Genomic DNA, 20,986 nt, shown 5'->3' on the forward strand with positions numbered 1-20,986 from the left:
AAATAGGTCAATGGGACCTCCTCAAAATTAAAACATTTAGTACCTGAATGGAATTTGTCAAGAAAGTGTAAAGAGAGCCCACTCAATGGGAGAAAATATTTGGTAACCCTATATCTGAAAGGAGACTAATATCCTGCATTTTTAAAGAATTCCCATACCTCTAAAATAAAAAGACAAACAAACCATTTACAAAATGGGCAAGAGATTTGAACAGATGTTTACCCAAAGAAGAAATACAAATGGCTAAAAAGCACATGTAAAGATGCTCTAAATCACTAGCAATAAGGGAAATGCAAATCAAAACTATAATGAGATACCATCTTACTCCCATAAGACTGGCAGCTATCAAAAAAACAGAAGACTACACGGATTGGAGAGGATATGGAGGAATGGGAACACTCACCCACTGCTGGGGGGAATGCACAAGAATCCAGCCCTTCTGGAGGAGAGTTTTGTGGTTTCGCAAAAAACTAAATATAGGTTTGCTATCTGACCCAGCAATTCCACTGGTGAATATATACCCAGAAGAACTGAAAACAAGATCACAAACCGAGATATGCACACCAATGTTCATAGCGGCATTATTCACTATTGCCAAAAGTTGGAATTAACTCAATATGCCCATCAACAGATGAATGGATAAACAAAATGTGGTATATACATGCATGGGATTACTACTCAGCTTAAAGATGAAATACAGTACAAATACATGGATAGCATGAATGAATCTTGAGGACCTTATATTGAGTGAAGCAACCCAAGCATTGAAGGCAAATACTACATGACCTCTATGATAGGAAATAAGCAAACCAAGCTGTCTCAGAGAACAAAAGACTGGATGATAGGCTTACAGGAAATTAGAGTGGAGAGGAAGGTTGTGAGCTGACACCTACATGGGGGAAATCTATGATAAAGTAGAGGTAAGTATTTGTACAGGAAAGGGATAAGACTGGGGCATAGGGATAATTTTGGGTGGGACCTTGCAGGTTTAAGGGGGGCTAGGGTTAAGAGGATGGGTCAGATGGCCCAAAATATTGGGGGAAACAGTTGAACATGGGAGATTTTTGGATATGTGGCTGAAACTATAGTGCTGGAAAACTCTCTGGAAAATATAATAAGGAAGGATTACTTGTTTAAAGTACTTAATGAGGGGCATCTGGCACAGGAGCAGGCTTCTAGGGTATGTGTGTGTGCTCATCTTGTCATAGTGCATTGTATCATTGGGTGGAGACACATACAATGAGGGGAAGGTGTACCATATCCTGGGGAGACCTGATGTTCTCCAACAGAGGGAATTGTGTCTCTCAAGAGAATTGGTGGCTCCCAATGGGGGAGGACAATCTAGTATGTCAAGCCCCAAGCATTGTTGCAAGTATTTGTGAATCTGGACCTTCAAGCCGTGAAGTGTGTTGTCACTGTGGGTCCTGAGGAGAGGGGGAGAGGAAATAGAATAGATGGAAGAAGGGTAACTGGGGGCCAATGGAAGTGTTCCACAAGATCGTGCAATGATGGATATAGGACATGTTAAATTTCAGCAAAAATGTATAAAAGTCTATAGGCTAAAATGTAAACCATAATGTAGCTAAAAATTTAGAAAATTCTAGTCTAAAATATAAACCATAAAGTAATCTAAAATGGAGCCATGTTTGTTAGCTATGTTTCAATATCTGTACATCAGCTGCAGCAAATATAACATAAACATGTAAAAAGATCATTGCTGGGGGAGGGGGAAAAGGATTTTATGATGGATATATGGGAGTCCCCTATATGATATATGAGACTCTACTGTGATCTAAAACTTTTTTGAAGACAAAATTTAAAATTTAAAAAAAAAGTTGTAGACAATGAGGAAGAAATGAAAGAAATTGCCTTACCACTGTACCTACAGGGCAAAACCTATTACAGTGATGAAAGGCAAAATGTCAAAAGCAAAGTTTTATGATATTTTTCATTTTTAATACTCCAATTTATTTTTACTTTATTTTAGTTTTTCTAAATTAGTATGTATTTTATTTCTAATCTTTAAACCTATCATTACAATTTCATTTTCCTATAAATTGAATTTGGCAATATAATAGGCTTCATTTTTGAAGAAGTTTTTGGTCACAAAGGAGTTCAACTATGGAAGGAGAGGAATGCTGGAGTGGAGTGTTATTGATGGGGTAACAGGGTTGGGAGGATGTTATTCAGGGCATGTATATTGGGTATATAAAAATATTTGGCTATTCATTGGGTATTTTCATAGTAGTTACAGTTACAAATGACAACTGAGTGAGTGCTGAGTTCCTAGCCAGGGGAGCTCTGTCACATTCTCCAATGGAACAGCAACAGTCCCCCAAGTGCAAGGGCAAAGACCCGTGAGGAAGGATGGCCCAATGATGAGCACTTGATACTGATGACTATGCTTATGAGCTGTGTGCCTGAAATTTCAACTAGGCCTAGAGCTGCAGGGTGCCTAAGAGTCGTCCACTGAAAGTCTCCATGCTGTCCCTATGTGGCCACTCTCTAAGTCAAACTCAGCATGTAAATGCATTACCTTTCCCCAGCGTGGGGCATGACTCCCAAGGATGAGCCTCCCTGGTGCCGAGGGATTATTATCAATCACCAGCTGGTGATGCAACTAGAAAAAGACCATGAAAAAAAGGGGGAAATGGTAAAGACAAATGAGTTTATATGGCTATGAGTCTTCCAAAAAAAAGTCTGGAGGTCATCAGAGGTGTCACACTTGTGCACGCCTCAGCAGGACTCCAGAGGGAGCCAAGGCAGATGCAACCCCAAGTACTGGTACTCTTGAGGGCTATGGAAACACACATGTTCTAAGTCATGGCAGATGGCTCTGGAGCTCAGTGCCTTGTCGGTGGGACCTAATTGTAATGTGTGTTCCTGCGTGTGATGGAGTTGGACCCAGATGTGACCTTTCTACACATGTCTCTTCTGTCACTTTTACTGAACCTGTGGCTGTTACTGGGGTTGGTGTATACTCAGGAGACTTGAATCTTTGGACTGGCCATGTGCCAGATGGGCCCTGAGCTTCAGCACAGTTGCAAATCCTACTCTCTTGTTTTTTGGACTTACCAGGTCAGCTAATAAGGAGATGAAGGTGGTCAACCACCACACCAGGGACTCAAGAGTGCCTACAACTCCAAGGAGGAGAGTTGCAGCCATCAACCATGTGGAATCTAAGCCCCCTCTCATATAGAGGTGGTGTGGACATCACCATCCCAGAGTCCACAGGAAGGAGGAATAAAATATGGATTAGAGTGTGCTTACTGGTATTCTACTATTGAACTATTGTGACTAGTAATAGAATAAACTGTAACATTGATGTGAGGAAAGTGACCATGGTAGTTGCTGAAGACAGAGAGAGGGAAGAAGAGATGTGATGTGGGGGCATTTTTGGGACTTGGAGTTATCCTAAATAATATTGCATGGAGAGATCCTGGACATTGAATATCCTGCCATAGTCCACTGAATGGACTGGGGTATAATGTAAACTACAATGTAAACTATAATCCATGTGGTGCAGCAGCACTCCAAAATGTATTCACTAAATGCAAAGAATGTGCCATGATGATGAAAGAAGGTGTTGATGTGGTAGGAGTGGGGGGTGGGAAGTGGGGTTATGTGAACCTCTTATATTTTTTAATGTAACATTTTTTGTGATGTGTGTATCTTCAAAAATAACAATAAAATTTTTTAAAAATCCCCTACACCTAAACAGACACATCTAGGTGGTAGGACTTGGAAAAACTATGAGAGAAGGGCAGGATGATTGAGTGATTCAGAGCCTGAGAGAAGATAGGTGGGCTTGAGGATATTGTCTTACCATGCCATGCCTCAGGATTTTCACCTGTTAAGTCAGATAATATAATATTTATCTCTTATGGATGTTTGAAGATTCATTCATTTACCAACACATAGAGATGAGTGCTCTAGCAGGAACTACTGTGGCAAACAAAACAAGTCCCTGCCTTGAGAAAGCTCACTTTTTAGTGTATGTGTGCATATTTACATTGGGGGAGGATGAAAAGCTTTGAGTAAAAAAAACTAAAAATATAATTTCAGATAATAATAAGTATTATAAAGAAGGGAGAATGGAGATAAAGGGGGCAATGTAAAGACAGGTGTTTGAGAGATTATGTAACTGGCAGCTTGAGGAGGTTACATTTGATGAAAGATGTGAGGCAAAATGAGCAAGCCCTGGGTGTTCAACAGTAACAATGGGTGGGTGAGGAAATGAGGGTAAGATCAAGTCATGCCTTTGGGTTTTATTCTGCACCTGACTGGAAGACATTGACAAATTTTGAACATAGGCATGACCAGATCCACTTCATGATGAACGTGGCCACTCTGGTCATGGTGAGGTGAACAGATTGCAGAACCACAGGGGAGACACAGGGAGGTGGCAAGAAGCTACTGCTTCTCAAAGCCCTGGCACCACAGAGCCTGGCTTGCCATGCCATTAAAAGATGTAGGGTGAATGGGAATCTCCACTTCTCTGATTTCACAGTAACATATTGATGTACTTCAGAGGCGACACTCCTACCCACTTTTTCCCCTTTTCCTTCTTTCCTCCCCAAGAATGGAAGAGTAACTGATGAGTGGGGTTCAAAAGAAGGAGCTGAACATGTCTTGCCCATGCAGCTCCCTCCTCCCTCTCTGGTTTGGGAACCAGTCCATTTTCAGGAAGTTACAACACTTTTATTATCTGCTCACTGCCCATTGGAAAAGGGCCTCACCCAAGGAAAAAGCTGGGCATTTGCCAGCTGAACCAACAGCTGGGTGGGCTCATCTTTGGAATTTATGGGAGGATCTGGCAAGTCCACTGTGATTATCCATGGAAGGTAAGGCCTCCCAGCCAGGTTTCATCAAGAATGGAGCCTTTACATACATCTCCAGGTGTCTGAGCTCAGGTGTCTCCCTTTCTTGTTCTGAACTCCATAAGGGAAGATTAGTGTTTTCAATTGTACCCTGATATCTCAACTTTGAACTAGTGCTGTGGTTATTATTATGACCATTATTTACCAGGTGCCTGAGGGTCATGCTCCCACCTTGTCATTTCCTGTGACACTGGGTGGCTGCCCTCACCTTGCTCATAGAAGGTTTGGATTAAACATCGCTTAGGCCCTTGCTGCCCCAACTGTGGCCCAAGACCAGGGCAGTAGCACCATCTGGGAGCTTGTTGAAAGCACACAGGCTTGCCACAGACCCTCTGAATCAGAATCTGCATGTCAACATGATCCCTGGGGGATTCATAAACATTTGATAGTGTGAGATACACTGTAAATGTAGTGTTTCCCCATCAAGATTTTGTAAATTAAGTTTGTTTATTTTGGGAACCCTAAAACTACTTTGAAATTAATAGAGGGAGTAAATTTTTAGTAAAGGACTAATGCATTAGGCAGCACAGATAGATCCTTACCTGGGATTCAGCCTGAGACAGATCTAAAACAAAGATTAGAGCTGTTAGGCCATGGTGGACTAATACACACATGTGTGATCACTGTTTCTCCCCTGATCGAGTAGTGTCATGATGCCTTGCCTGGTTAGTGGCCTTGCTAAGCAAGGCCTCTTCTGCCTCTCAGACACAGAGCCTGGCTTGGCAGCTGCTGTATCCCACGTGCAACTGCTGTCTCCCACATGTCTCCCTCTTATTCTCCAGGGTAGGAAAATTTCCAAGCCTTACTTAATGCATACTGTCTCGTATGGAGGCCAGAGTTGGAGTGGGAAATGCCAAACCTTGCCATCCCCATCTCAGGAACTGGGGTCCCCTCAGAGGTGTCCTTGCATTGCCTCCCTGGGTAGCTTTTTAGTGCTCCCAAAGTGTGGCAAACTTGGCGCAAATCCCTGTGATTTATGGATTATCATCACAGTCATTTTACTAACCAGCTGAGGGGGTATGACTCAGAGAGGCTAAAAGGCCAGCTTAAGTCAAGTCAGCTGGTGAGAAATCAGGAGTCTTTAGTACAGGAATATCCGACTCAAGATTTCATGTTCTTTCAATTGTACACAGTGCAGGCCATTTCCTGCCCTGCCTTTCATGCACAGAGAAGAACATAGTCAAAACATGGACTGCAGCACTCTCAAGGTTGAAGAACCTGGAGGTTTTAGGCTGCACATGTCTTTGGGTGTGTGAATGCCTTCCTTAACTCCCTCAGATTATTAGAGCTCAGATCAATAGATATTGCTTTATGGGTATGCTGACCTTTGTTTCTTGGTCTCCCCCAAAATACCCACAGCACAGGCTGGAACTAGCCCCATGGCGTCTCTAAGGGAGTGGCTCCCCATTCAAGGTCAGAAACATGCTTCTAGTAATGCCACAAAGATGATAATAGTTAGGACTTTCCAATGCTGCATTAGTCACGTGAAGGCTTGCAAAGCATTTTTCTCTCTCAGTACATTCCCTTCTCCCGAGTTCTAAATTTCCCTGAATGCTTTATCTGTGTATGAAACAAAGGGGCTGGATCAGGTTTTTATTCTGCTTGTAAGGTCACTGCCACTTATCACCTGTATCAACAAGGAGGCTTGTTTTTAATTGCACATTGTCACCTTCACACCATGGGTACCTCACTGGGAGGTACTCTTAATTGGCCTCATCAAATAATGACTCAGTAAACAAGTAGATTGGGCACCTTGGAGCGTGTTTAACCTGCTGTTAATTGGCCTCCTGGTCTGGCCAAGGAAAAAGTCCCAAACTGTCTCTGAAAACCTGCCAAAGCTTTTTTCAGAGGGTGGCCAGAAGCCAGGGTTTGCCAAAGAGAAAGGTCTCAGTCTCAGTCTCAGTCTCAATTCCAGCTACTGCTGCCAGAATCAGGACAGGAAGGACCCTCAGAGACCATCCACTGAGATGCCACATTTTACAGATGGAAAACCAGGATCCTGTAATGGGAATGATTTGTTCAAAGTCTTGTGGCCAATCAAGCTGCCCTGTCTCAGGAGTCAGGCCAAAGATTTGGCAGTTTCTCACTGCTCAAGCAGGAGAGGTGGAAGAGCTGGGAGCAATCAGATTCCATGCCAAACTGTGAACCAGGTCCCCAGAACTAAGGGAATGACTGTCGGGTTTCAACCTCTTTAAGCAAGGCTTCTAGGTCTGTGGAGGCTTTCTTTTTCCTCTCTCTATCTCTAAATGGCTTTCATTTCTCTCTGAGTTCAAGACTGCAACCTTCAAGCCAGGATTTCCAGACTCATAAATTCAGACTTGAGGGCTCATTCTAGACTCATTGGTGGGACATGAGAAGAGTTATTAAAAACCTCTAACTACTTGGTAGCACATGGTGGCATATTTCCACAGTCGCCTACTTGCTTTGACCTACCATCTCTGATATCACCTACAAGTAAAACCCTGAAAACCACACAATAAAGTAGGAGATTCTCAGAAGATAGGATGATCACTTGAAGAAGAGTCAATTTTTTCAAGAATATCCTTAGTTACTGCTGTGTGCCCAGTCCTTGGGCAAGGTTCTTATTCCCATTGTCCATGACAGTCAAGCCTGTACACAGGTGGAAATAAGAAACTGCCAGTTAAACCTGATCTCACCATACCATAACTTCCACCACTCCCTACCTAGACTGCCTTCTCTTTCAGGAATGGGTCACACCAGATCAGAACCTCTTCTTTGGCCTTCACACATTCTGGGAACCCACTTGGGCACCATGCATGGCACTAGAGAAGATGCCAAACAGAACAAGACCTTGTCCCTGCCTTCAAGGAGGTTGCTGTCTAGGAGTAGAGACATGTAGACCACAATGGATCATGATCCTGAAATAGGTGCTGGATGGAGGGGTAAACAAACTTCTTGTCAGTTCATGATAAAAGGAGCTCTTCTAGCCCCTGGAGCTATCAGGAAAGGAGGCATAAATGAGCTGACCTCTAACCTGAGCCTTGAGTGGTAAGTGAAAGTTCACTTGGGAGATTAGAAGGGTAGTTCAAGTGAAAGGAATAGCAAGAGGAAAGACACATGGCAGGACAGTGGAAGATACACTCAGAATGGCCAAGAGTCTTGTATGTCTGCAGTGCAGGGGAGAATAGGGGTGGGGTATGCAGCAGGGGATGAGACTAGTAGAAAGATGGGACTGACTATTTGCTTCTTCTGGTCCTGTGATGTGATTAACTATTGCTGCACTACAAACTACCCATCTTAGTTTGCCACAGGGCTGCCAATGCAAAGTACCAGAAACATGCTGGCTTTTATAAAGGGGATTTATTTGGGGTAAAAGCTTACAGTTCCAGTGCCATGAAATGTCCAAATCAAGGCATAAGCAAAGATTGTTTTTCAGGGTTTTGCCACATGGTGAAGCAAGATGGCTACCAATCTCCGCCAAGGTCTCTGCCTTCCCCTCCAAAATCTTCTGTCTCCTAGAGCTCAGCTCTAGGGAACCAGACATAGGTCTTGTTTCTTCCTGGGTCTCCTCTCTCAGTCTCAGCTGCTCTGCTTTCTTCCCAAGCTCAGCTGTAAGATATTAGGCATATGGCTTGTCTCTTCAGCAGTGGGCTGCTCCATGGGCCCAGTCCCTCAGGGGCTTCTTTCTGTGCCTCTGTGTTCCAATCTCTGGGATCTCTCTCAGCCTCTCAGGACTTCTCTATTTTCCTGCAGTCCTCTTTCTCACATGGCAGGATCAATATATTATGGCAGTTTCCTGTTCCTGTGTGTCTCTGTTTTTATCACACCCAGGAAGAGCACAGAGACTCAGTCTGAGTCATGGCTAACTGATGTGGTCCAGTCAAAAGGGTCTCATGCCCACAGGAATGGATAAGTTCAAAAACATAATCTTTCTCTTTTTGGGATTCATAAAAGAACTTCAAATTGTCGCACTACCCCAAAACTCAGTGGCTTAAAACAATATCCGTTTTACAGTATTCCCACAATTCCATGGTTCAGAAATTTAGGCATGTTTTCTCTGGATGATCCTTATATTCACAGGACCTCAACATTGGTCAATCAGTGGCATTCAGCTGGTTGTGGGCTGGTCCAGAGGTCTCATGAGAGCCTCACTTGCATATCTGGTGCCTTGGTGGGGATGGCTAGGAGGCCAAGCTTGGCTGGGACTGTCCAGCAGAACACCTGCTCATGGCTTCACCAGCATGGTGGCCTCAGGGTAATTGGTCATCTTGTGTGGCAGCTCAGATTTCCAAGAGCTAATATTCCAGCAACTTGGGAGGAAGGTGCAAGGTTTTTTATGACCCAGCTTTAGAAGTCACATTGTATCATTTTCCCAGTATTCTATTGATCAAAGAATTCATAAACCTACCCAGATTCAAACGGGAAGGAGGTAGATTCCAGCTCTCAGGCGTACCAGCCATGGGAGTGTCCAGAGTTTTCCTAACTCTCTATTTTATATTTCAAAAGCTATGTGAGCTGAACCAAGAAGCTGGTTCTTTCGAGGGATCTGCTTTTGGAGGGCAGAATAAAGGAGTCATAGAGCATAAACTTTCCTTGCAGAGCTGTCCACATTTAGTTTCCCAGTGGCCAGAAAAAAAATTAAAATGGTTATTAGCTCTTACATCATCATTTAAGCACCACTGGAAAAGATAAAAAAAGTTGGTAACCAGTTATAGGGAAAATGACATTTACTCTCAGAGGAGCAATAGGCAAGTCTGTTTTCCTCTCTAGGCTTTACTTCTTTATCTATATGGTGTGATGATTCATACATTCTCTTTATGGCATGATATAGTTTGTTTCTCAAAGTGTGTACTATCCATTTACTGCAATATAGAGGCTCTAGAGCTGCGATGGTTGTTTAAAATGCTCATAATTTATTGTGTTTTTTGCATTCTCATGACAAATTGTTGCAGTGTTCCTGCCTCTCCTTTGCTTGCCAGTATGCCTTCCAGGCTCCCTTTCAGAATACCACGTCTCTGTGACTCCCTTAAATGAAAGCTGAGGTTGTTTATTCTCTAATGTACCTCATCTACTTCATGTTATTCAAGGTCTAGATGGTGATGATATCATTTTTGCTCCAGACCTTGGAGCAAAAATATCCAGACCATGATTTCCCCACTTTCTTGTAAAACAAAACAAAAACTAAAAAACTAAAAAACCTCCCTCCTTTTGAGTCTCATACCACACTCTCTCCTTCCTGATCTCCCAGTTCCTTAACCTTATTTACAAAGACCCTCTCCGCATTTCACCTCAACCACCCTCTCCCATAGTTACATCATAGACTATGTCAGGTCCTGTTATTTTCAAACTGTCAGAACCAATGATTTTCAAGTATCCCACTCTCTGACCACAAACTCCTCTCTTTCTGGATTCCTCGACCTATTCTCCACCATCTACAGGGTTCATAAACCATTAATTGTTTTGGTCTCTCCTTTCCTTCCTCTGCCTTCCCCCTTATCTCATTTGGATTGCATAGCTCAGCAGTTCAGTCATACCCTTCCCAATGGCCTGCCCAAACTTTCTTTCCTCTTTTTTTTTTCACCCCAACTCTGCATGAATGGAACATTCTGCTTTCTTTGTACTTGAAACTCAGCAGCTGAATAACACTTGAGAAAGTTACATTTAAGGAAGGTCATTATTATTAACCTCAAATAGCCCTACCACAGTCCCTGGCAGTTCCACCCCATTCTTCTGGTCAACATTCCCTCTCATTCATCCACAACAACTATTGCAAAAATCTACTATCTTCAAAAAATCGACTATCTTCATATATCTCATAAACCTCACCAACTACCCCTCACTCTCAGTATAAAACTTAACTTCATAATGCTCACACACACACAATAGAAACCATCAGAAGGAAATTTCCCCAATTACTTGATATCAAACCTACATAACTACCTATGTCAGCAGCCATCTATTCCTGTTCCCTTCACTTACATTAGAATAGGTGATCATATTTCTGTCTTGGTTGAACCCCACTCCCCTTGCTTTACATCACACTAGAGTCCAATTTCTCATAACCTTACTTTATTGATTATCCCCTCTCTTTCTTATATGTTCAGTTGTGATCTCTTGTCTGGAGTTGAGTAGTGGACCTGTGCTGACTTAGCTAGGCTGATGTGTACTTTTACTAAATTCAAATACAGTGGACTACTAGAGCACAGTGCTTTAGAACAGTGTTCTCCAAAGCGGAGTGAATGGGAATGATTGTTATATGGTATGAAAAAGAAAACACCTTCATGACTGCATTGTCAGCATTTTGAGCAGTACTACAGTTCATGGGTACTGATTTATAGGTATCAACCACATTTTTATTACAGTTTTAATAAGGTATAATTCACTACCAAAAAAGTCATCCTTTTAAAGTGTATATTTTAGTGGTTTCTAGTGTATTCATGGATTTGTGCTACCATCACTACCACCTGATTCAAGAATAGTTTCATCACCCTAAAAAGAAACCCGGGGGAAGTGGATTTGGCCCAATGGATAGGGCATCCACCTACCACATGGGAGGTCCAAGGTTCAAACCCAGGGCCTCCTGACCTGTGTGATGAGTTGGCCCACACACAGTGCTGATGCATGCAAGGAGTGCCGTGCCATGCAGGGGTGTCCCCTACATAGGGGAGCCCCACGCGCAAGGAGTGTGCCCCTTAAGAAGAGCTGCCCATGAAAAAACTGCAGCCTGCCCAGGAATGGCGCCGCACACCCTGAGAGCTGATACAACAAGATGACGCAACAAAAAGAAACACAGATTCCCGGTGCTACTGATAAGGGTAGAAGCAGTTACAGAAGAACACACAGTGAATGGACACAGAGAGCAGACAACTGGGGGAAGGGAGAGAAATAAATAAATCTTAAAAAATAAAAATAAAAAATAAAATAAATTACTTAAAAAAAGAAACCCTGTTCCCATTAGCAGTAATTTCCCATTTCACCTCAACTGTCCCCCCAGCCCAAAGCAACCACTACTTTCTGACTCTATAGATTTATTTTGGACATTTCATATAAAAGAATCATGTAATATGTGACATTGTGTATTTGGCTTCTTTCACTAAGCATAATGTTTTTGAGGTTCATCCATGTTGTAATATGTATCTTACTCCATTTCTTTTTATGCTGATTATTATTCTGTGATGGATATAATAATTGTGTTTATCCATTCTTCACTTGATGGACATGTGGATTACTTCCACTTTTGGGTATTATGAACAGTGCCGCTTTGAACACTCATGTACAAGTTTTTGTGTGAACATATGTTTTCATTTCTCATGGAGTGATACCTAAGAGTGGAATTGATGGGTCATATGGTAACTCTATGGTTTACCTTTTGAGAAATTGCCAAACTGTTTTCCAAACTGAATGCACCATTTTACAATCCCACCAGCAATGTATGAAGGCTCCAATTTCTCCACATTCTCACCAACACTTAGACTGGGAAAAAATATTTGCCAATCATATATCTAGAATTGTATTTAGATTAGAAAAAGAATTTCTGCAATCCAGAAGAGACAAATATAATAACCTACTCTAAAAATGGACAAAGGATCTGAATATACATTTCTGTAAAGAATGATAGACAAAGGGCCTGTAAGTTCATGGAGAGTCTCTGAACATCATTAGTCATCAGGAAAATGAAAATGAAAATCACAATGAGGTACCACATCACACCCACTAGGATGGCTAAGAGCAAAAATATATCATCTAATTTTAACTCAACTCATCTTCACAAAGTAGATACATCTCTTGAAAAGTTTCATGCAAAGAAATAGCAGAATGAAGATAAAGCGAATAATGCAAGCACAAATGAGTGACGAGAAAATGGCATTACTGACACTTCAAATAATCTAGGGACAAATTAGTTTATATGGCTATGAGTCTCCAAAAAGAGCCAGGAGGTTATCAGAGGGGTTGCCCTTATGCACACCTCAGCAGAGTCTCAGAGACAGATAAAGCAGATACAACCCCAGGTATTGGTTCTTCTAAGGGCTACAGGGACCCACAGTTCTATGGTCATGGCAGATGGAGTTCAGGTCCATCTCAGTTGGCCCTACTTTGGAGTTTGTGTTTCTGTGTGATGGAGCTAGACATAGATGTGATCTTTGTCCACAAGTCTCTCCTGTTACTTTCGCTGGAACTGTAGTTGGTGCTGGGGTTTAATGTATACCCAGAGGACCTGAATCTCGGGACTGACCATGTGATAGCCAGGCCCTGAGCCTCAACAGACTTACAACTCCTACACTCTGGTTTATTGGACTTACGCCACTCAGCTAACATGGAGGTGAAGAAGGTCAACCACCACACCAGGGAGCCAAGAGTGCCAACAACTGAAAGCATTAGAATTGCATCCAGCATCCATGTGGAATCTAAGTCCTCTCTTGATATAGATGTGGAGTGGACACAACCATTCTAAGGTCCACAGAATGGAGGAATATAATATGGATGAGAGTGGGCTTATTGATATTCTCTTCATGAACTATTGTGATTAGTAATCGAAGAAAATGTGGCATTGGTGTGGAGAAAGTGGCCATGGTGGCTGCTGGGAGTAGGGAGTGGGAGGAAGAGATGAGATGTGGGGGCATTTTGGGGACTTGGAGTTGTCCTGGGCGGTGCTGCAGGGACAGTTACCGGACACTGTATGTCCTCCCATGGCCCACTGGCTGAACTGTGGGAGAGTGTGGGCTATGATGTGGACCATTGACCATGAGGTGCAGCGGTGCTCAGAGATGTATTCACCAAATGCAATGTATGTCTCATGATGATTGAGGAGGTTGTTTTTATGGGGGGAGGAGTGGGGTGAGGGAGGTGGGGAGTATATGGGGACCTCATATTTTTGAATGTAACATTAAAAAAATAAATAAAGACCAAAAAAAAAGTACATGTCAAATGAATCAGTGAAAAAAAATAATCTAGGAACAAAACTTTTGTAACTAACTGAAAAGCTAATCAAATATGAGAAGAAATTAGCAAACACTTGAGATTATCTAGACAATATATAAATATATAATGTGATATTAAATCACAATTGTTAATGATACACTTTGCACCATTTACTTTTATTTTATTTTTTTATTATTACCTTTTTAAAGATACATAAATCACACAAAATGTTACATTTAAAATTATAATAGGTTCTGATTATCCCATTCCCCACAACCCCCATTCCTCCCACATCAACAACTTCTTTCATTTGTGTAGTACATTCATTGCAATTGATGAATACATTTTGGAGCACTGCTACACAGCATGGATTATAGTTTATGTTGTAGTTTACAATCTCTCTCAGTCCATTCAGTGGGTTATGTCAGGATGTATAATGTCCTGCATCTATAGCTGCAATATCATTGAGGACAACTCAAAGTCCCAAAAATGCCCCCATATTACAATTCTTTTCCCCTTTCCCTGCCTTCAGCAACTCCCGTGGCCACTGTCTCCACATCAATGATATAATTTCTTCCACTGATAAAGTCACAATAATTCTATAGTAGAATACCAGTAAATATACTCTAATTCATAATTTATTCCTCCTTTCTGAGGACCCTGGGATGGCGATGCCCACTGAGCCTTTAAACTGAGAGGGGGCTTAGATGCCACATGGCTGATGGATGGGATTCTTCTGCTTGTAGTTGGAGACTGTCTTGGTTCCTCGGTTTTGTGGTTGACCATCCTCACCTTCTTGTTATCTGACCTGGGTAGTCCAACGAACTGGAAAGTAGGTGTTGCAACTCTGCTGAGGATCAGGGCCCAACTGGCACACAGACAGTCCAGACATTCAAATCTCCTGGGCATATGCCAACCCCAGCAACAACCATAGGTTCAGTAAAAATGACAGAAGTGACAGAAGCGTGTGTAGAGAAGTCACATCTGAGTCCAACTCCATCACACTCAGGAGCAAAAATTCAAAAGTAAGGCCCACTGGAAAGGCACTGCACTGCAGAGCCATCTGCCATGACCATAGAACCTGGGTGTCTCCATAGCACTGAGGAGCACCATTACCTGAGATTGCATCTACTTTGGCTGTTTCTGAGATCCTGCTAAGATGTGCATAATCGGGCCCTCTGACATTGCACAGAATTCCAATCCATCTGCCATGACCATATACCTGTGGATCTCTGTAGCCTTCAGGAAAACCAACACCTAGGGTTGTATCTACTTTGGCTCTCTCTAGGGTCCTGCTGTGCTCCTGAGTGTGATGGAGATGACCTCAGATGTGACCTTCCTACACATGTCTCTTTTATCACTTTTACTGAACCTGTGGTTGGTGCTAGTGATGGTGCATACTCAGGCGTCTTGAATCTCTGGACTGCCCATGTGCCAGCTACGCCCTGACCCTCAGCAGAGTTGTGACTCCTACTCTCTGGTTCATTGGACTTACCCAGGTCAGCTAACAGGGAGGTGAAGGTGGTCAAACACCACACCAGGCAGTCAAGAGTGCCAAAAACTGCAAGCAGAAGAATCACATCCATCATCCATGTGGAACCTAAGCCCCCTCTTGATCTAGAGGTGGAGTGGACATCACCATCCCAAGGTCCAAAGAAGGGAGGAATAAAATATGGATTAGAGTGGACTTACTGATATTCTACTATAAAACTATTGTGACTAGTAATAGAAGAAATTGTAGCATTGAGGTGGATAAAGTGACCATAGTAGTTGCTGAGGGCAGGGAGAGGGAAGAAGAGATGTGATGAGAGGGCATTTTTGGGGCTTTCAGTTTTCCTACATGATATGCTGGGTCAGATGCTGGACTTTATATATCCAGCCATAACCTACTGAATGTACTGGGGTGAGTGTGAACTACAGGGTAAACTATTATCTATGTGGTGCTCCAAAATGTGTTCACGGAGTGTGATGAGTGTGCCACAATGATCGAGGAGGTTGTTGGTGTGGTCAGAGTGGGGTGGGGTGATTGGGGTATACGGGAACCTCTTATATTTTTTTAATGTAACATTTTTTGTGATGTAAGTATCTTCCAAAAAATACAATTTACAAAAATGATGGCTTGGGGCATGGGGAGTGGGGTCTATGGGAACATTTTATGTTTTTTATGTTTTTTTTAATGTTTTTTTTTAATGTAAGGTTCTTTGTGACCTATTAACTTTAATTTAAAAAGTGTAAAACAAAACAAAACAAAAAGGCCCCAGGATGTGAACCCAGGGCATCTCATATGGTAGACAGGAGGCCAGATTATTGAGCCACAGCCACTACCCCATTATGTTATTTTTTTTAATTTAAAATAAAGTTTGAATAAAAATAAATAATGAACCATTACTACTGACAAAAAAGAGCACATATATTAATACAAGTAAACGTTAGGTAAACTTGTCACTTCTGGATATATTTCAAGCATTAATCCAGTTCTCTGTGATTACTGTGAATAAACAGTATTAATAGTATTTCCTTTCATTTAGAAAATCACATAATCTACTTGGTCACATCCAAGTGTTTATTTTACAACCTACGTAACTAGTGAGGTCAATCTTAAAGAAAAAGGAAAGAATTTCAAATTTATGTGAGTTCAGAATATCTTATAGGAACAGAAATATAAACATAAAATCCAATGTATTTGACCATGACAAAATTGAATGCTTAGAATACGAATTATATTCTAATTAAATTTTGGTGTTTGTGATTCACAAAGTGTTTGACATTTTTTCTAGTCCTCTGTTCAATGTGTGGAGTAAAGTAAAAAATGTAGAAATGGCATAGATGTGAGCACAATTTAAACTTCAATAAATATGAAAAAAAAACATATGCATAATCGCAACCCCTGTGATGACTCCCAACTCATTTTGAAGTCTCTTAGCCATATAAACTCATATGTCTTTACCATTTCACCCTTTTATTCAAGGTCTTTTTCTAATTGCATCACCAGCTAGTGCTTGGTAGTAATCCCTCAGCACCAGGGAGGCTCATCCCCAGGAGTCTTGTCCCACACTGAGGGGAAGGTAATGCATTTATATGCTGAGTTTGGCTCCGAGAGTGGCCACATTTCAGCAACATGGAGGCTCCAGGGGGTAACTCTTAGGCACCCTGCAGCTCTAGGCCAAGTTGAAATTTCAAGCACACAGACTCATAAGCATGGTCATCAGTATCAAGGGCCTTTCAATGGACCATCCTTCTTCACTGGACTTTGCCCCTGCACTTGGGGATTGTTGCTGTTCCATTCTGGAATGTGACAGAGCTCCCCAAGATGGGAACTCAATACTCCCTCAGTTGTCATGTGAAATTTTACCCATTGTGTCAACACCCAATGAACATCCAAATATATTTATATATCCTATAAGCATGCCTGGAGAAGTCCCTCCAATCCATACTTCTTCCATCAATGGCACACAACAACAGTGCTCCTCCCCTGATATATTTGAATCCCTCTGTGATCCAAAATTTATTCAAGAATGAAGCCTAACATATTGCCAAATTCAATTTGGAAAATGAAATCATAATGATAGGTTTAAAGATTAGAAATAAAATAAATAGTAATTTAGAAAAACTAAAATAAAATTAAAAAAATAAATTGGAGTATAAAAAATGAATAATATCATACAAATTTTTTTGACATTTTGCCTTTCCTCATTGAAGACAATCTCTTCCATTTCTTCCTCAATGCCTTACCCCATTTTTAAAATTAAGCCTTCAAAAAAGTTTGTAGTCACAGTAAAGTCACATATACCCAATAACCTCCCCCTTTTCCCCCTGCCCCAGCAATGATCTTTTTACATGTGGATGTTACATTTACTAAAAATGACATATACATATTAAAATATAGATACTAATCATGGTTGCATTATGGTTTACATTTTAGACTATAATTGCACTTTTATAAATTTTTGGTGAAATTAAAATTACTTGTATCCATCATTGCACAATCATGCAGAACACATCCATTGCTCCCCATTTATACCCTCTACCTCTATTCAATTCATCTCCCCCCTCTCCTCAGGGCCCACAGTTACAACCAAGCTGAACTGCTTGAAGGGCAAGATTCATAGATACTTGCAACAATGCTGGGGGCTTGACACAGTAGTCGGTCCTCCCCCATTGGGAACTACCCATGCTCTCGAGAGTCATCCTCCCCTCTGTTTGATAATATCAGGCCTCCCCAGGATGGGAGTATAACACTTTCCCGCTCATTGTATGGGTCTTCTTCCACTGATATAACACACCATGACAAAAAGAGCACTCACGCACTCCCTAGAAGCCTGTCCCAGGTGAGCCCTGAGCCAGATATCCCCCGTCAAACACCTTAACAAGTAAACCTTCCTTATTATGTATTCTAAAGAGTTTTCTTGACATTATAGTTTCAACCATATACCTGACAATCTCCTGTGTTCACCAGCTCTCCCCTAATCCACCCCCAATTTCATGGACCATCTGACCCATCATCCCAACTCTAGACCCTGTCAAGCATGCAGCGTCCAACCCAATAGTATGCCTATACCCCCGACTTATCCTTTCACTGCACAGCTACTTATCTACACTTTATCATAAGTTTTGCATGTGTGGGCATTGGCTCAAAGCCTTCCTCGCCTTCCCTATTTTCTGTAAGCTTATCTTCCAGTCTCTAGCTCTCTGAGACAGGTTAATTTGCATAATTCATATCAGAGAGGTCATGTAGTATTTGTCCTTCAATGCCTGCCTTGCTTTAATCCTAAAATTCATCCATGTTATCCCATGTGTTGGTACTATATTCCATCTGACAGATGAGTAGTATTCCATTCTTTGTATATACCACATTTTGTTAATCCATTCATCTCTTTGTGGACATTTGGGTGGATTCCAACTTCACAATAGTGAATAATCCCTCTAAAAATATTGGTGTGTATATATCTGTTCATGTCTTGCTTTCAATTCTTCTGGGTATATATCCAGCAGTGGAATTGCTGGGTCATTTGGCAAAACTGTAGCTAGTTTTTTGAGGAACCACCAAAATGTTCCCAACAATGGCTAGATCCTTCTGCATTCCCACCAGCAGTGGATGAGGGTTCCTATTCCTCCTTATCCTCATATCCTCACCAACACTTGTAGTCCTCTGTTTTTTTAATAGCCAATAGTCTAATGGGTGTAAGATGGTATCTCATTGTAGGTTTTATTTGTATTTCCCTAATAGCTAGTGATGTTGAGCAAATTTCATGTGCTTTATAGCCATTTGTATTTCTTCTTTGGAGAAGTGTCTGTTCAAATCTCTTGCCTATATGTTAAAGCAGTTGTTTGTCTTTTTATTTTCAAGTTACAGGATTTCTTTATATATGTTAGATATTAGGCTCCTATCAGAGACATGATTACCAAATATTTTCTTCCATTGGGTAGGCTGTTTTTTCACTTTCTTCATAAACTCCTTTGAGGTGCAAAAGGTTCTAATTTTCAGGAAGTCCCATTTATCTAATTTTCCTTCACTGCTCGTTCTTTGGGTATGAAGTTTATGAAACCATTTCTTTTACAAGGTCCTATAGATGCTTCCCTACATTGTCTTCCAAGATCTTTATGATCTTGGCTCTTATATTTAGATTTTTGTTCCATCTTGAGTTGATTTTTGTATAAGATGTGAGAATTTATTCCTCTTTCATTCTTTTACACATGGATGTCCAGTTCTCCAAGCACCATTCGTTGAATAGGTCTTTCTCTCCCAGTTGAGTGGGCTTGGTGTCCTTGTCTAATATCAGATGACTGTATATGCGAGTAACTATATCAAAACTCTCAATTCATTTACTTTAGCCAGTATGTCTATCCTTGTGCCAAAACCATTCTCTTTGAACACTATAGCTTTGTAGTATGTTTAAAAGTCAGGTAGTGTGATTCCTCCGATTTCATTTTTCTTTTTCCTTATATCTTTAGCTCTTAACTTTCCAAATAAATTTCATAGTTAAGGAGCTGCAGCGGCCTGGGCGCAGACCCAGAGGCGGCGCCGGCCTCTGCTACCACAGCCCGGGCCGGCACCCCCGTCTAGGTCTCCTCCGCGCTGCCTGCCAGCGCTGCTGCGGAGAACAAGGCCAACCCCGTAGGGACAGCAGGGGGCCTGGGGCAGAAGTCTCGGTTTGGGGCTCGAGACTCGTGGCTGCGCGGCCTGGGGAGCCGGCTGAGCAGCGTGGGGCGAGTGAGGGTGCGGCTCCAGTGTCGAGAGGCGGTGCAGCGCGGCGCCCTCGGAGGTTGCCATGTCTAACTGAGTTTACATGCTGCCGAGGGCGGCCAACGGAGAGGTGAAGCCGGTGGTGTCCAGCACACCTCTGGTGGACTTCCTGATGCAGCTGGAGGATTACACGCCTAGGATCCCAGATGCAGTGACTGGTTACTATCTGGCTTTGAGACCTCAGACCCAGGCATCTCCCTAGGTGCCAAGAAATTCATCTCAGATACTGCCAGCGATGCCCTACAGCACTGCAAAATGAAGGGCACAGCTTCTGGCAGCTCCCAAAGCAAGAGAAAGGACCGCAAGCATACTCTAACCACAGAGGACCTGACCCCTGCCTTCAGCGAGTATGGCATCAATGTGAAGAAGCCGCACTATTTCACCTGAGCTACCCAACCTAAATGTACTTTTCCCCATATCCCCACACCAGCCTGTTTTCATAATAAACTTTGTTGTGACCAAAAAAAATTCATAGTTTCCCAGTTCAGTAAAAAAATGATGTGTTGATTTTTATTGGGATTGCATTGAATCTGTAGATCAGTTTGGGTAGGGTAGACACTTTAATAATATTTAGTCTTCCTATCCATGAACAGGGAATATTATTCCATTTATTTAAGTCTTCTTTGATTTCTTTGAACAGTATGGTGTAGTTTTCTGTGTATAAGTCTTTTACATCTTTAGTTAAATTAATTCCTAGGTATTTGATTTTTAAATTACTATTGTAAATGGTATTTTTTTCTTTATTTTCTCCTCAGATGGCTCATTATTGGTGTACAGAAATGCTACTGAATGTTGCACATTTATTTTATAACCTGCAACTTTACTGAACTCATTTATAAGTTCTAGAAGTTTTTTTGTAGGTTTCTCAGGGCTTTCTATATATAGGATCATGTTGCCTGCAAATAGTGAAATTTTGACTTCTTCCTTTCCAATTTGGATGCTTTTTATATCTGGTTCTTGCCTCAGTGCTCAAGCAAGTACT

The 20,986-nt window shown here is 41.7% G+C and overlaps 1 pseudogene; it reads left to right on the forward strand.

Annotated features, from left to right (window-relative positions):
• Nucleotides 1-4,236: 4,236 nt before the first annotated feature.
• LOC101412326 (transcription initiation factor TFIID subunit 10 pseudogene) lies at nucleotides 4,237-20,449 on the forward strand (annotated as a pseudogene).
• The last annotated feature ends 537 nt before the right edge of the window (nucleotides 20,450-20,986 follow it).

Source organism: Dasypus novemcinctus, chromosome X (genome assembly GCF_030445035.2).
Source record: "Dasypus novemcinctus isolate mDasNov1 chromosome X, mDasNov1.1.hap2, whole genome shotgun sequence".
In the NCBI taxonomy this organism is placed as follows: domain Eukaryota; kingdom Metazoa; phylum Chordata; class Mammalia; order Cingulata; family Dasypodidae; genus Dasypus; species Dasypus novemcinctus.